The following is a 10277-nucleotide window of genomic DNA, read 5'->3' as shown; positions in this document are numbered from 1 at the left end:
TTGAACATATAACATCAAATTCTGTTTGAGAGACAACTGATGTTCTTACAATTTTTATACTCATAATGTGAGGGGAAACCTATTAAAAAATGAGGGGCGCCTGGGTGGCTCAGTTGGTTAAGTGTCTGCCTTCGGCTCAGGTCATGATCCCAGAGTCCTGGGATCGAGCCCTGAGTTGGGCTCCCTGCTCAGTGGGGAGTGTGTTTCTGTTTAAAAAAAAAAAAAAAGACTGAAAAATGAATTTTTTAAACCTCTTTTTCTTCCATGTGAAGCAAACATGTCCCAAAATTGAGCCTTATTTTCTAAACCACAGGCTACAGAAGTTTTGCCACCTAAAATACTGCACCGAAGGGGTTTTATTCTGCATTCCTTCCCTAGGCAGGAGTTCCACTGAAATCAGAATCAGATATTAAATGATAAATGTGAGAGCTACCATAAGTTATTTTCTAAATGATATTTAAGTTACACTATGGGTAAAATATTTGGAGAGAAAATAGGGAATCTGTCTTCTGTTGTGAACAGAAACAGGGTTAAATGTTAATATCTCATAGTGGAAATGTACTCTGTATATAGTATACTTATATTTACTTGTGAAAGAGGTTGTAGGCCATTAATCATATAATCAAAATGGATGATGACCGTGAAATGTGTGCTTCTAAATTCAATCCACTCATATGGAAACATTGCAAATTTTTTTCAGAAATGGAAGTCAAATATTGCTCTTTCCAAACTCTTTTCATGTTGCTATATCATAACCTGGAGTAACAAAGATAAGGTGCTTCAGTAAACAATTCCCAAATCTTTGTTTAGTTAACTTGACAGCCAGATGTACCTCCTTCAGAGCCAATGTGGCATTTAGCAACTGACTAATGGTTTGTTTAGTTTTTAAAAATGCTTCTTTGCTCTCTGGTATACTATACTATAGGATTCAGGATTGAATATTAAGTATAGAGTGTACCATTCTTGTACTTTAAAGTGTTTTTTTTCCCTAATTGTTTTCTCTAAGCATTTTATTCTATTAATCCAGCATCTCTATACATGTCAAATCTTCAACAAGGGCTGTGTGAAGTAAAGCTTAGAAAATTAATCAAAATAATATCTCAGGGTATAAATGTAATGAAAATTAATTTAGGGCAAGGGAATAGTACAAAAAGACTAAAAACAACAGAAGAGCACAGCAAAATGAAACAACTAACAATCAACCAAAATCCCTCAAGCATAAGACTGAGTTTTATTTATTATTTTAAAGATTTTATTTATTTATTTGACAGAGACACAGCGAGAGAGGGAACAGAGGCAGCGGGAGCAGGGGGGGTGGGGGGTAGGGAGCCAGAGCGGGAGCAGCAGGCTTCCCGCTGAGCAGGGAGCCCGATGCAGGGCTCGATCACAGGACCCTGGGATCATGACCTGAGCTGAAGACAGACACTTAACAACTGAGCCACCCAGGTGCCCCAAGCATAAGACTGAGTTTTAAAGGAAATTTAACATTGAAATAAAATTGCTATTAAAAACCCAGAGGAACTTGGTCATCCTTTAAGTACACTTTTTTTTTAAGATCTTGCATGGAAAAAAAAACTAAGATACAGATTTTTTTCTTTAATAAGCAAAAAATTTCTAGTCAATGACACATTAATTGTTTTAGGTGGTGGTAGGGGTGGTGATGTGGAAAACAAAGGCAAAAAACAATTAAATTTCCTTGCAACTTACAGCCCATTGACAAGTCCTTGAGAGAGGTAGAGTGACCTTCCTCTAGAAACTTAACCGCCTTGACACTGACCATTCACTAATGGCAAAAGACAATCTTTGCTTAATCTTATCCCAACCTCCAGGATCGTATAAGTCTACTTTAACATAAAGGAAATTTTCCAAGGAATTTTTTATCTCTACCCCCCAAAATTTATGTTATCCTTCTCCTCCAAGCATATGGCCCACTAATAAACATCTGAAGGGTCTCATGACGAAGCTTTTACCAGACACTAGTAAATGACTTTTCCTAACAATAGCTGGCCCTCTCAAGGTCCTGGAGACCTTCCTTCCAAATTGCTTGGAGACTTATGCTATCCCTGACCCCCTCCTAACTTGAAAATATACAATCAGCCACCCCTCACAATCCCAGTGCTGCTCTTTCTGCCCATGGGTCCTGTCCCCTGCTTTAATAAAACCACCTTTTTGCAGCATAGATGTGTCAAGAATTCTTTCTTGACTGTTGGCTCCAAACCCCAATATTTCCACATCCATAGCATAGTATTTGCGAACACCTGTCAACTCTGTTACAACTTTAGAACTTCAGTAAAGTCTCCAAAGCTTGCACATCAAATATTGTTGACCTACACATCAACCCACATATCTAGGTGAACCATTCTGCTTGTTTCCCAAATAACCAGCAAAGATTTTCACAATTGCTTAAAGTTAATTGATGAAAGCACATTCAGGACTGAATAAAACCACCCAGTTAAAGAATAGGAAGAGAAAACCATTAAGATTTTGTATTTCTAATATGCCTCAAAGCACAAGCACTTACGCTCTTCTAAATCACAGTGATTGTAAAAACATGTAGATGAAGATAAACAATGCATTCTGGATAGAGAAAGGACATGTTTTATTGGTTAGCAATGGGATAGTAGGGTTCTTGTAGTGGCCTTGGCAGAATGGATTACCTGTCTATATTTCTGCTGAAAAACCACAGTCTGGGCAAATGAGTACTCAAGGCTCTTATTAACACTCCAAGTATAGTGTCCCAACATAGCTCTGTGTTCTGTGGTTGATGGATTAGACTGCTATTGCATGTTTTCCCCTAAGATTTCAAGACTCTTTACAGAGCATTTTAAACACGGACACACTGATGCTATAAAATGAAAGCGAGGAATTCATTTGAAAAATTGCAAAGAAAAAAATGAATGAGTAATGGAAAGACAAGGTAGAATAGAAAGAGCAAGTGCTGGAAAAAGTCAGAACCCCGAAGGAATGATGACAAAAATTAATCATTCAAGGAGAATGTTTCAGTTTTTGAAAGAACAATTGTTTTCTTTCCTAAGTACAACCACTACCCTAGTAAAAATATCTGTCTCCCAGGGACACACACATTGTGGCTCTCCTCACTTCTGCTCTCAAACACTTCTTTGGTGCTCCTTTCCCACCCGTGACAGAGTTCTTAGCTATGTGTTATGCTTTAATATATCCGTGTGGGTTAGAGCTTTGTTTTACATGTAAGCATTCGCTTCCCCTCCTTTCCCACACTGCCATTCATTCAGCTGGGTTTACTGAAAATAAATCTACCTGTAAGCATACTGCTTTTCAAAAGTGACTGACACATTAGAACTAGAAATGTACTTAATTACTGTTTTGTTTTGTTTTTACTATCAATACCCAAGCTCTATGCTCAGATTTTACTTCAACTAATCTGGAAATGGGGCAGACAAGAATATTTTTTTTCTAAAGCTTATCAAATGATTGTGATTGTTGCTAAGATTGAGAACTAGTAATATAGTAGAGAGATTCAAAGTGGTATCAAAAAAAATTGGGTCAAGGCCGTGCGGTCGTCACGCTTATAACCACTGGCAAATCAAAATCATTTTGATCATAGACTTGTTGCTAGGTAAAATAGGAATTAAAATGCTAATTCCTATTCCACAGGTTGTTGTCAGGGTCAGAGAAGATTAAAAGACAACTGGAATATAAAACTTAAGGCATATGTTAGTTACTATAAGCTCTAGCCTTTCTGTGAGAGGAGAGTGTTGGTGTCCAATAATTTAAGAGGTTTTCAGGATCACCTTATTAAATTGCGTTGCTGTTTGTTTTCAATAGAAATTTCACATTAATATGTAGAGAACGATTGCAATGCTATCATTTTGCTAATGCTACTTAGTTTATAAAAAGCAGTTCAAATTGTGATTAAAAACATTTTCAGTTACTGTAAATTGATGTTAAAGGCATAGAATATGTGGTTTGGATTCCTGTTCTATATAGAACAATGATTTATAGATAGGTAAATGAGCTCTTCTGCGTCCTTGGGAGAATGCCTTATGAGCAAAACATTATTACCTAGGCATGCTAGAGTGGTAAAATGTGACCTCAAAGCAAAGAAGTGGGCAGAGTTGAAAAAACAAAGTTACTTAATTGTCATACTTGGAACAATACTTTTTTTAAACTATAAACTCAGCTTGAAGGAAATAATGGTAATAAAGAACAGTTTGTAAGTACTTAAAATATAAGGAAACATAAAACTAGGAAATAATTTAAAGTTAGCTATTTGACTCACTGAGTCCTTGAACTTGAGGTATAACCTAAGCCTAAAAGAGCTTGCTAATGTGTATAGATACACTTAACAACACTTTTATAATGTATAAATCCCTCTTCAATTAAATGGCAAGTAAGTTCAAAAGAGAAGTAAGGATCAAGTATAATGATAACGCTAGCTAAGGTTTTACAAAATCTTACTGACAGAAGTGTTCTTAATACTTTACAGGTATTTTAACTCACTTGATGCTCAGAGCAAGCCTGTGACATAGGTATTAGTATTATCCCTACTTTAAAGATGAGGAAGAATAGTTACCTGAGCTCACACAGGTAATGAGGGCAGAGCTGGAATTGAACACAGGTTGCCTCCAAATCTGGGCTCCTGACCACTACATTAGCCTGCCTCTCACTGTAATATTCATGCATAATTCACATATTCCAAATACCTACTGTAATGCAAGGCTTCCCATAGGTATTAAAAAAAAAAACACATTTGCTCAATTGTATTGAACTGAACAGAATGACACATTAAATGATGGGGTGTTACAAAAATTTTGATAGCTCTGTATACTCAACTGTTTCTCATCTTGTTGAGATTTTTTAAAAACTGCCTCAGAAATTCTAGGATAACCTGAAGTATCTTCAACATTATTCCTCCATTTTCCTGAATTCTCCTGGTAACCTCTTGCCTTAGGAACTGACTTACCTGATGTAATGAAATTGCCACCTTGACCTGTAGCATGTCCTAGAGATAAGAATTGTTTTCGTTAGTAGTCCTCAAACATTAGCTCCCGGGGTAGAAGTCTGTCATTTAGCTTGCAGCTAGCTGCATGGTAAATGTAAAGCTTGAAAACTTCACATTTTGGTTACTATAGAAAGACTGTATCATCTTGTTTCTAGGATATCTATTGAACTTTGTTATCTTAATGAGTTACTGAAGTCATAAGTGTTTTACAATAGGATATTATAGGGTAAAGAAAACAACTATCAAAAATAAGAGCTGGCTTAGACATTAACTAGCCTAACATTTGCATTTTACTATTAAGAATATTACAAACTAATTGCATTAAAAGACTTACTTAAAAAAAATGGCAGCTAAATCTCTCTAGACTCAGGATTAGCATGTAGAGCTCCTATCTCCTGTGTTCTAATACATTGCTCTTCCACTCATGATATAAGCTGATACACAATATTAACCATGAGCATTTCATTTTTTAAATACTTTATCCATGATTTATGAGTCAGAGAAAACGTGTATTATTGTAAAAACCTAACGACATTAAGAGAATTCAGGAATAGCTAAAAACGTAACTTTGGAAATATTATGTAAGAAAATACAAATAGTTAGATTTTATTTATCAGTAATTATATACAAGGCATTCTTCTCACAGGTTAAGTGTTCATGACTTGTGTAGTAGAACAAATGTAAGAAGAAACCAACCTTGATTTTAATTGCAAAACACTGTAAACTCAGAAATACAAGAAGGAAAGGGCATTAGATAAGAAGCTAATGTGATAATTTGATATGCTAACTAAGAATTTAAAAACTGGGGGGAGGAGCAAGATGGCGGAGGAGTAAGAAACCTGGATTTCCTCTGGTGTCAGGAATTCAGCTGAAAAGGGATCAAACCATTCTGAACACCTACAAACTCAACAGGAGATCGAAGAAAAGAATAGCAACAACTCTCTGAACAGAGAAGCGACCACTTACTGGAAGGTAGGATGTGCAGAGAAGTGAATCCGAGGCGATATTCGGGAGGATAGACGGCGGGGGAGGGGGCCTCCGTAGGCCGCTTCTGGCAAGTGCTGGAGCCGCAGAGCACAAAATCGGAACTTTTAGAAGTCGGCTCTGCTGAGAGACGTCGCTCCAGAGGCTAAGCGGGAGGTGGAACCCTTGCGGGACAGGGTGGTCTCAGGACCCTCAGGGTCACAGAAAGACCGGGGGTGCCTGAGTGCGGCAGAGCTCCCAGGTATCAGAGCGGGGAAGCCGGCTGCAGAGACGGAGCTGAGGTGCAGGCTCTCAGCTTGGGGTTGCCATAAACTATGATCCGCGGCCCAGTCGGGCCACTGCTCCTCCAGCAGGGACCCAAGAAGCGACAGATCCGGGGAGATTCCCCTTCCTCCCCTGGGAGGAGCGGCACGGGAGTGCACTGCAGGGATCTGCTGGGTTTGGAGACTCCACAGGGGGTCGGGTGCCAGAGAGAGAAACACTCGGTCACAGGCCGGGTGAGCATGGAGTGCGGCCGGAGACCAGGGAGACGGGAGTGACTGCTTTTCTCTAGGGGCGCACTGAGGATCAGGGCCCCGAGTTCTCAGCTCCTCTGGGTGGAGATTGGGAGACCACCATTTTGACCCTGGTCCTCCAAAGCGGTACCAGAGCTTGCAAGGAACAAAACCTCCTGAGAGCAAACCTGAGCAGCTTTCTTAGCACGGACTTATAAGAGCAGGGCAATTCCGCCTACCGCAAAGACATTTGGGAACCATGGCAACAGGCCCCTCCCCAGAAGATCAGCACGAACAGCCAGCAACCCAAGACCAAGTTTACCGATCAAAGAGAATGGGAGAACTCCAGTGCTAGGGGAATACTGCACATAGAATTCATGGCTTTTTTTACCATGATTCATTAGTTTTTCAAAGTTAATTTTTTTAGTTTTTTTTTTTAATTTTCTTTTTCGCTTCTTCAACCAACATCTTATCAATCCCTTTTTTAAAAAAGCATTTTTTATTTTTCATTTTTAGAGTCATATTTTATCCCTTCATACTAGTTACCCTTATTTTTGGCATATATATATAAGTTCTCTCTTTAAAATTTTGAGATACAGTTTCTTCTAACAGATCAAAATATACCCTAAATTACTAGTGTATGGCTCTGTTCTAGTCTCCTGCCTGATCACATTCTCTCCCTTTTTTTTTCTTTTTTTTTAAATCTTCTTTTTTCAAACAACTTATCTTACAAATTCCTTTTAAAAAATCTTTTATAATTTTCATCTTTACAGTCATCTTCCATCCCTTCATTGTATCAACACTTATTTTGTACATATATAAGTCTTTCTTCCTTTAAAATTTTAGGAGGCACTTTTTTCTAACAGAACAAAATACGCCCAAAATCTAGTGTGTGGCACTGATTTATTCATTAGCCTGATCATATTTGATCATATTCTGGTTTTTTTGTATTGTTCTGTTTTTGTTTTTTATCTTTTTGTTTGTTTTTTTTTTCTTTCTTTTCTCTTTCTTTTTTCTTTCCCTTTCTTTCCCCCTGGTTTCAGGTCTTTTCTGATTTGTATAGAGTATATTTGCTGGGGACGTTGTTAACCTGTTAGCATTTTGTTCTCTCATTCATCTATTCTCCTCTGGACAAAATGACAAGATGAAAAAAATCACTTCAGCAAAAAGAACAAGAGGTAGTACTGTCAGCCAGGGACCTACTCAATACAGACATTAGTACGATGTCGGACCCAGAGTTCAGAATCATGACTTTAAAGATACCAGCTGGGCTTGAAAAAAGTGTGGAGGTTATTAGAGAAACCCTTTCTGGAGAAATAAAAGAACTAAAATCTAACCAAGTCGAAATCAAAAAGGCTATTAATGAGGTGCAATCAAAAATGGGGGCACTAACTGCTAGGATAAATGAGGCAGAAGAGAGAATCAGCGATATAGAAGACCAAATGATGGAAAATAAAGGGGCTGAGAAAAAGAGAATCAACTACAGGATCACGAGGGCAGAATTCGGGAGACAAGCGATAAGATAAGACAAAACAACATTAGAATAATTGGGATCCCAGAAGAAGAAAGAGAGAGGGGGTAGAAGGTATACTGGAGCAAATAATAGCAGAGAACTTCCCTAATGTGAGGAAGGAAACAGGCATCAAAATCCAGGAAGCACAGAGAACCCCTCTCAAGATCAATAAAAATAGGTCAACACCCCAACATCTAATAGTAAAACTTACAAGTCTCAGAGACAAAGAGAAAATCCTGAAAGCAGCTCAGGAGAAGAGATATGTAACCTACAGTGGAAGAAATATTAGATTGGCAACCGATCCACAGAGAACTGGCAGGCCAGAAAGGACTGGCATGTTATCTTCAGAGCACTAAATGAGAAAAATATGCAGCCAAGAATACTATATCCAGCTAGGCTCTCATTGAAAATTGAAGGAGAGATAAAAAGCTTCCAGGACAAACAAAAACTAAAGGAATTTGCAAACACGAAACCAGCCCTCCAAGAAATATTGAAAGGGGTCCTCTAAGCAAAAAGAGAGCCTAAAAGCAGCATAGATCAGAAAGGAACACAGACAATATACAGTCACAGTCACCTTACAGGCAATACAATGGCACTAAATTCATACCTTTCAATAGTTACCCTGAATGTAAATGGGCTAAATGCCCCAATCAAAAGACACAGGCTATCAGATTGGATTAAAAAACAAGACCCATCCATATGCTGTCTGCAAGAGACTCATTTTAGACCCAAAGACACACCCAGATTGAAAGTGAGGGGGTGGAAAACAATTTACCATGCTAATGGACACCAAAAGAAAGCTGGAGTGGCAATCCTTATATCAGACAAATTAGATTTTAAAACAAACACTGTAATAAGAGTTGAAGAAGGACACTATATCCTACTTAAAGGGTCTATCCAACAAGCACTAACAATTGTAAAAATCTATGCCCCTTAACATGGGAGCAGCCAATTATATAAGCCAATTAATAACAAAAGCAAAGAAACACATTGACAACAATACAATAATAGTGGAGGACTTTAACACCCCCCTGACTGAAATGGACGGATCATCTAAGCAAAAGATCAAGGAAATAAAGACTTTAAATGACACACTGGACCAAATGGACTTCACAGACATATTCAGAACATTCCATCCCAAAGCAACGGAATACACATTCTTCGCTAGTGCCCATGGAACATTCTCCAGAATAGATCACATCCTAGGTCACAAATCAGGTCTCAACTGGTACCAAAAGATTGGGATTATTCCCTGCATATTTTCAGATTACAATGCTTTGAAACTAGAACTCAATCACAAGAGGAAAGTCAGAAAGAACTCAAATACATGGAGGCTAAAGAGCATCCTACTAAAGAATGAATGGGTCAACGAGGAAATTAAAGAATTAAAAAAAATCATGGAAACCAATGAAAATGAAAACACAACTGTTCAAAATCTTTGGGATACAGCAAAGGCAGTCCTGAGAGGAAAGTACATAGCAATACAAGCCTTTCTCAAGAAACAAGAAAGGTCTCAAATACACAACCTAACCCTACACCTAAAGGAGCTGGAGAAAGAACAGCAAATAAAGCCTAAACCCAGCAGGAGGAGAGAAATCATAAATATCAGAGCAGAAATCAATGAAATAGAAACCAAAAGAACAGTAGAACGGATCAACGAAACTAGGAGATGGTTCTTTGAAAGAATTAACAAGATTGATAAACCCCTGGCCAGACTTATCAAAAAGAAAAGAGAAATGATCCAAATCCACAAAATCATGAATGAAAGAGGAGAGATCACAACCAACACCAAAGAAATACAAATAATTATAAGAACATATCATGAGCAACTCTATGTCAGCAAATTAGATAACCTGGAAGAAATGGGTGCATTCCTAGAGATGTATCAACTACCAAAACTGAACCAGAAAGAAATAGAAAACCTGAACAGACCTATAACCACTAAGGAAATTGAAGCAGACATCAAAAATCTCCCAACAAACAAAAGCCCAGGGTCAGACATCTCCCCAGGGGAATTTTATCAGACATTTAAAGAAGAATTAATACCTATTCAACTGAAACTGTTCCAAAAAATAGAAATGGAAGGGAAACTTCCAAACTCATTTTATGAGGCCAGCATTACCTTGATCCCAAAACCAGACAAAGACCTCATCGAAAAGGAGAATTACAGACCAATATCCTTGATGAATATGGATGCAAAAATTCTCACCAAAATACTAGCCAATAGGATCCAACAGTACATTAAAAGGATATTCACCATGACCAAGTGGGATTTATCCCTGGGCTGCAAGGCTGGTTCAACATC

This window comes from Eumetopias jubatus, unplaced genomic scaffold, assembly GCF_037043125.1.
Source record: "Eumetopias jubatus isolate StellerSeaLion01/CBP00866 unplaced genomic scaffold, mEumJub1_p1.0 scaffold_3, whole genome shotgun sequence".
NCBI lineage: Eukaryota > Metazoa > Chordata > Mammalia > Carnivora > Otariidae > Eumetopias > Eumetopias jubatus.
The sequence above is the reverse complement of the archived record's forward strand: the minus strand, read 5'-3'. Positions refer to the sequence as shown.